We start from the raw sequence: 7,523 nt of genomic DNA on the forward strand, positions 1-7,523 counted from the left end.
ACTTTTACTCTGAAAATAGATCTGAAGTTTGTTCTTGATCGTCTTGGACTGAACAGATGCCCATTCGCCTTCCACTACCACCGGGTAAGGGTACTCGTCCATTGTTAAACTCTTTCATTTGGCAGTAAAGCAAGTCTAACTTATAAAGGCGCAGAAGAGACTTTGAAACAGAGTGAAGTATTGAGGGTTACTTTGTTACTCCACTGGATGAACAGGAAAGTGTTCATTCCCTGACCTACTTAGCAATTACTGTGATTTTTCACTTTGCAGGTTTCTGATCCGGCCTGGTTTTAGAGCTTGAGGTTGACTTGCACTGCACACACCATCATTGACACACCATCATTGTAGGCCTACTTTGGAATGTGACAGTGATTCCCTCCAATATAATTGAATGCATTAAGGGTCAATGGAACAGCCACATTTTGTATTCATGTCAGATGTGTTCCTCCCACGATTCAATGCATATCAACACAAATGTATTCAATCAATCAATCAATCAATCAACCAACCTCCGCACCATGGGCGACAGGGCTTTCTGCTATAGGGGGAGGGTGGGGCCCGTTGTGCCGTGGGGCCAGTTGATATTCTTCATTTAAATCAATGATATGTCATATAAAATGCTGTCAATCCATTTTCTGACATCTTTGGACAGCCCCTTCTGGTTCATGACGATTGCAAAGGTGTGCCAAGCTGATTTCACTTCATTTTGGGACCAGCTCTCAAGCAAGCAGGTCTTTTCACCAACAGCTTGTCGGCAAATTTTCGTCTAGCACTTTGAATTCATTCGTCAAACAGTCACAATATACCTCATTTTAATCATCTATCTGTCCTCTATTATGTCATGTAAGTTTTAACCCTCGGTATCAAAAAGCAATATGTTATTTTAGGTCTTACAATGAATTTAGTCAAAAGGGGTCCGTTGTGCAGCCCCTGCAAAGATATACAACCGACCTCGCCTGTTATGGTAACAAGCTGCTGCTAATGCTAAATGATTAGCATAGAGGCTAAACAGACTTCTCTCATCAGCTGGGCCGGGTTTTTGGTGGAATTTGTCTTTTCTCATTTTAATTTGTGTCTAATGCCTGCAAAACACTTAATTGACACTAGTTAGTCTATAGGCCTATGATATGATGAATTAGACTATGCTTATTAGGCTACATGCAGTGTCTCATGTGACATTTCAAATGTCTTAACTATTTATTAAATCATTCTAAGAAAATGAGACAGATAATTAGGCTTTTTGCAAGTATAGTCCTACTTATTATGAATGGTGAGACGACTGCACAGTGAAGATGGTAAGAGCCCTCCCTACAGCCCCATGTCTGTGGAACGCCCGCCCCGAACACCTGAGCGCCACAGCTCATTGATGTTTTTGAAAACAGACAAAAAACCTTTTATTTTTTTATTCCTGGGCCTTGTTTTTTGTCTTTTCCCGTTTTTGCCTAGTTTTAATTTGACCCAAGTTGGGTCCCATGTACGTCTTCGCCTCCACATTGTGCTGTGGCACACTCTCTCATGGCACAGCACGCCACAGCAGACCTCTGAGTTCCAGACATCTGCACACATGTCTTCTATTGCCAATCTTCACTCCAAGGGTTAAGTTACTGTACATTAGCTGGAAATGAAAGTTATTGTTGAAGCTGCTGTTCCAATTAATGGCCCAGCAGATGTTGCTGTTTCACCTACTGGTACCAAAACACTTTCAGCTCAATGGAGGTCTATGAGGATTTGGTGAACTTTACAATTTATTAACTTATCTTAATAAACCTTAATTAACACTTTGGGCCCTATTATGATCCAGTTCTTATGCCTTATGCCTTAACTTCTTTACCTTTTTCTCACTATTTTCAAAAACATTTTTAAATACTTCAAATGCTGATCTACATCTGCACGTTGTGAACTTGCAGATCAGCTATTTGAAATATTTAAAAAACAAAAACAAAATAGTAAAAAAAGGCAAAGAAGTTAAGGCATAAGATCTGGATCATAATAGGGCCCTTTATGTTTTCAGTCACTAGTTTAAAGTATTTTTTAAATCATGATAATTATAAAGTAGGCTATGTTTCTAGGCTTTGTATTGTCTATACAGTGAAGACTTGCCCTCCAAACAATAGCATTCATTGGGTACCATTTATGGACAGGATATGGAAAGATGGCGGATTTTCACTTGCTGGAAGAATAGGCTTAATTTAGGGTCTGTAGAAACCAATGGCGTGGCTCTGTCCATTTATTTTTTACAGATGGTCTGCAAATCCTCACCTTTCCGCTCGTATGGTAAAGTAGGCCTACAGCTTGCAGACTAGCTTTCCCAGTTTAGCAGAGCTCCTAGCCTGTTCACTCTACCAAGTGGCAGTGCACTCTATTCTTGTGGATTTATTGCTGACCGTGCTTCTCCTCTCCTTCCCTGTTTCTCAAGACCCCAGACCGAGCTGCAGCGGAGCCCATTTTACCCTTTCCCCCCCTTACATTTATTCTCTGTTTGTGAATAAACACGCCCGGGTGGGATTTAACCCTTTAATGCCTCGTCCTTGCTGAGCGTTTGGGTCACACTCACACAAGTCCGAAACAATGTCATGCTTTTAACCCTGTAGCATAATAATAAAATGCATTATTACTTGCGCAAGCAGAGCACGCAAGTTCTGTAATCGGTTGGGTATGTATGTAGATGTCTCATCATTTACAGCCAATGAGGGACCAGCATTCCTGGTGATGTCAGCAGAGTTTGGTACCGGTATATAAGAGCGTTCTTGGTAATGTCTTCATTAACATCCAATGAGGACAGAGCGCACACCTCGTGGCGCACTCTGCTTGCGCACAAGTAGGCCATGTGTGATTGTACATAAGGCGCACGTTGGCACCTCGACAGAGTGCAGTTCTGGTTGACGTGAATTTCTCATCAACAACACATCTGATGATAATCACTCCAACATTAGAAGGGTGTTGGCTTGAAATGGGTGTAACTTTTCTTTGCATAACTTATTCCATCAGGAAGTTATTAGCCTTCAAAGTCACCTTGACATGTTGTGACAACCTGACACACCATGGGGTAGCTTGTCACACTATAGTACTACTGGGTTGGTTGTCCCTACAGTTAATCAATAGGGACCACAAACCCTGTCAGTAGAAATATTTGATTAAAAAAAAACAAAAAAAAAAAAAACCTTTTGGTTTTTAGTAGAGACACAATAAAAGTTTTAAAATTACTATAAACACCATCCTCTAATATCCAAGGCGGCAAGGCCATTTGTATTAGTTTAAATTTAAACAATATAATGTAAAACAAATCTACACAATATGCAGACAACCAACCAAACCCCCCGAAAAGTGAGACAACCAATTAACCCCACCTGACACCTGAAGCTAGTTGTTATGCTAGCTACCAATACCTTTAGCTAGGAACTGAAGCAAATTGTTAATGAACATCTGAGCTAAATATGTTTGCGTGTGCCTCAGCATTATCTGCTTGTGTGTGTCTTGCTGCATGCTTGTGCCTACTCGGTGACTGTTGGAGGCTGAGCTATGTGTGTGTGAGTCAAGTGGGCGCCATCCTCTTCACGTTGTAGAGGCTGTAAATCAAACCAGCAGAGCCTTTTTTTTTTACAGGCACGCCCCTTACACCCATTTTTCCTAAAGCCACACCCTGTTTGCCCCAACAGGTTATAAATATATAAATATGAAGGAGGGAACGCCCAGAAACCCCCTCTAGGTTTGAACCCACATATTGAGCGGCGCACAACTGACAACTGTACATCATTCAGCCTGATCTGTCTATTAACGAACAATAAAGTTATAAATCTTTATTTTCTTCATTATAAAACATATAACATGTAGGCGAGTGACAATTAGTCAAAAAGTGCTTTAGTTTTCGAGATACCCCTACCGGAGGTAGGACCAAACACAACATAGTTTTTCCTCATCTCTAAGGTCTCTCATACATGAAATGGATTCTTGTATAAAAATATTTTACTGCAAAAGTGGTGAAATTGATATATAAAGTTATACTCCCCATATTAAAAATAAGGCCTGTCCGTCTGGGGGTTGAGGCATATAAACTCATGTAGATTCTCAATGGAAGCTTTGAGAGGTTTGAAACTTGGCATACTTGATGCTAGGACATCCCTCTACATTCTAGAGAAGACCACATGTCAATGTGTGAATGGAAATAGAAGATATAGTCATTTGAACACATACCTACAATAGGCGAAAATGTAAATCTATGTAGAGTGCTCTTTTTACTTTGTAGTGACTCTGACATGGATTGCCATATCAACACACATGAGGGCTTGTTGGAAAGGTGTGGTTCTACTGAACTGAGCAATACCAATTGTGTAAAGGTAGCTTGTATACTTATGGAGTTATATCACTAAACGTATATGGTGTCCCAAACGGGGGGAAATGTAAACCATCCTAATGAAATCACACGATTAGTTTTATTTTCAATTCACTTATCAAGGGTGGAAAATGTTTACAAATTCACTTCAGTAGATGTCCCTAAAATGCCATTTTATGCAACCTGAACAATACTGCAGAGAGAAATGCAGGGCTACAGTAGCACTCAAATTATTTAGCAAACCTGGCTGAGGGAATCCAAGCTCTACCCATTTGATGCTCAATGTTTTCCTATAATAACAGCCTCTTTCAATCCTATAGACATTATATCATTTAGCATATTGGTTAAAATTAAGTTATATACTACAGTATTTGGCTGCACCTGTTCTCTCTGCATCTTATAGCCTACATGGGCTTCTTCATAAACTGTAAATAATTGCAAATATTTTGGAAATAGAAAAGATGAGAAGGACCTTGCCGATTCAAGAGTGGAGAGTGACCAAGCTTAAAGTTCCATATTTGTAATAGAGCCTCTCCAATAGCCCTATTGTATGTTGTGCAGCACTTTGGTTGACCCTGGTGGTTTTTAAATGTGCTCTAGAAATAAAGTTTACTTGACTTGACAATACAATAGCAGCACCCTGACTCTGGTTCACCAGAATGGAACAGAGCATTAAGTGGTATCAATATGGTTACTACTGTACATAGAGCCTATCAATAGTGTACGTACAACATTATGTTGTACGTACACTATAGTCAACATACATAGATACTGTACAAATGTATGTCTTTCATTTTAGTTTAGCTGAGTGATGTATAAACATTGGATCCAAATCTTTGTATCATTTGTGGTAAACATTTAGAAATAGAAACATTATTCAAAAAAGCCCACTGCAGAAGGCCTTCCCAATTGCATAGTAAATGTTGCTCAACAGAGAGATGATGGTGTTCATAAAACCCTGTCCCCATATACAGATGATATACTTTCTTTCTTTTAAAGGTTTGTTTTTGGGCTTTTATGCCTTTATTAATAGGACAGTAGACTGACAGGAAAGATGGGGAGTAACATGCGGCAAAGATTGTCCGGATCATTAATTGAACTGGCGACGCGACCAGGCATCCATGCCTATGTGGCAATGCCTAAGTGGTATGCGCCCAAACCAGTAGGCCAGCGGGCACCCGATATACTTAATTTCTAAATTAAGTATCTTATTATCATGTATCATGTAGAGCAAATAAGAAAAACAACAGTAAGCAACAAGTTGCAAGTGTTGATAGAGAGAGCATACATGCACCAGAAGACAGAGTAGGGTTGATACATTGTTTAACATACAAAACGATTTTTGGAGCGGTGAAAGCGCTCCCAATAGACAGGTATGTCTGTGGCTGGCTGGCTGGCTATGTGGTTGGCTGGCTGGCTGGCTGGCTGGCTGGGTATGTCTGTAGCCTGGCAATACCTTGAGTGGCCACACAAGTTAAAGGAGGGGCGCTGTTGTGGTAAATGGTAAATGGTAAATGGTGCATTTATATAGCGCTTTTAATCCAAAGCGCTTTACATAGATTGTGCATTACATTCACCCATTCACACACACATTCATACACCGGTGGCGGAGGAAGCCATGCAAGGCACCAACCTACTCACCGGAGGCAATTAGGGGTTCAGAGTCTTGCCCAAGGACCCTTCGACATTAACTCAGGGGGAGCCCGGATTCGAACTGGGAACCCTTCGGGATTTATACCCTTCGTGCTCTAATACCAGTTTCTCTACCCCTGAGCTATGCCGCCCCTGTGTGCAGGCACAAACACACACACACACACACACACACACACACACACACACACACACACACACACACACACACACACACACACACACACACACACACACACACACACACACACACACACACACACACACACACACACACACACACACACACACACACAGATTCACGCTCCACTTCGAACCGAGGTTTGATTTTTTCATTTGTGGAAAGACCCGTACAAGACCATAACATCTGACAGCCATTATGACTGGTATAGCTAAGAGTACCAGAGACAAGGTCCTTCATGCAGCATCAGAAAGGTTGATGAAGTTGTACATCTGTGGTTGCTCTCGTACAATATATTTGTGAATGATGCCAAATATCATGAAAGCTGCATTAAACACCACATCTCTACAACTAAGTATAGCAGCTGCTAGACTAAAAAAGTTATGGTGACAAACTGAGGTCTGAGGAAGAAATTAGATGGTCCAACTGAAAAGCTCATACAGTATTACAATCTGTTGAATGACACAGAAGAAAGTCCAAAGTGTGCCCACACTGTGGAGCTGCAGGTAAATCAAGAAAGGACATGGACCAGTGTCATCAGTATGTCATCATAAACCTTACGTTTAGTGTCATCACTTCAATTTCTTTAGAGAAAATAGTTTTGCCAATGACTTCAATTAACTTATAAGCCATAGATACTGGTCTGCTGTTGTTTATTTTGTTTAATCTGGCAGCTGCTATATTTAATTGTAGAGATGTGGTTTTTAAGGCAGCGTTTATGATATTTGGCATCATACACAGAGCTATGGGTACGAGAGCAACCACTGATATACAACTTCATCAACCTATCTGATGCTGCATGAAGGACTGGTCTTGTACTGGCCTTCCCACAAATGTTTTTTTTACTTTTTTTTTCATGTATATTTTTACCCGTATTAAAAAGGTTAAACAATATCAACCATTCTCAGTCTTCTTGATGAGACACGTTCAAGTTCATTCATTGTTTGTCCCTGAAGGTTGATTTGGTTGCAGCAATATATAAAAGCATACATCTGTCACAGAAGACTGTACAGTTATTGTTTGTTCTACTACATGATACATGATAATGTATACTACCTTATTTTGAAAGAAAGTAAGTATGTCAATTTGTAATTTTATGTATATGGGTTTTATGAACATCACCATCTCTCTGTTCAGCAACATTTATATAGTAAATTGAAGGCCTTTTGCTGTGGCCTTTTTGACATTTTGAGTCTTGTTTCTTTCCTTTTTCCAAATGTTTACCACATTGATGTGATTTGGATTTTTTTTTTTTTGATTACTCTCCATTCTGTTTAAAACATAAAAAATTATAATAATAAACACTTTGTACAGTATCGATGTTGTACGTACACTATCATTAGGTTCTCTTTACAGTAACCA

The sequence above is a fragment of the Nannobrachium achirus genome (assembly GCF_963921795.1).
Source record: "Nannobrachium achirus genome assembly, chromosome: 12".
NCBI lineage: Eukaryota > Metazoa > Chordata > Actinopteri > Myctophiformes > Myctophidae > Nannobrachium > Nannobrachium achirus.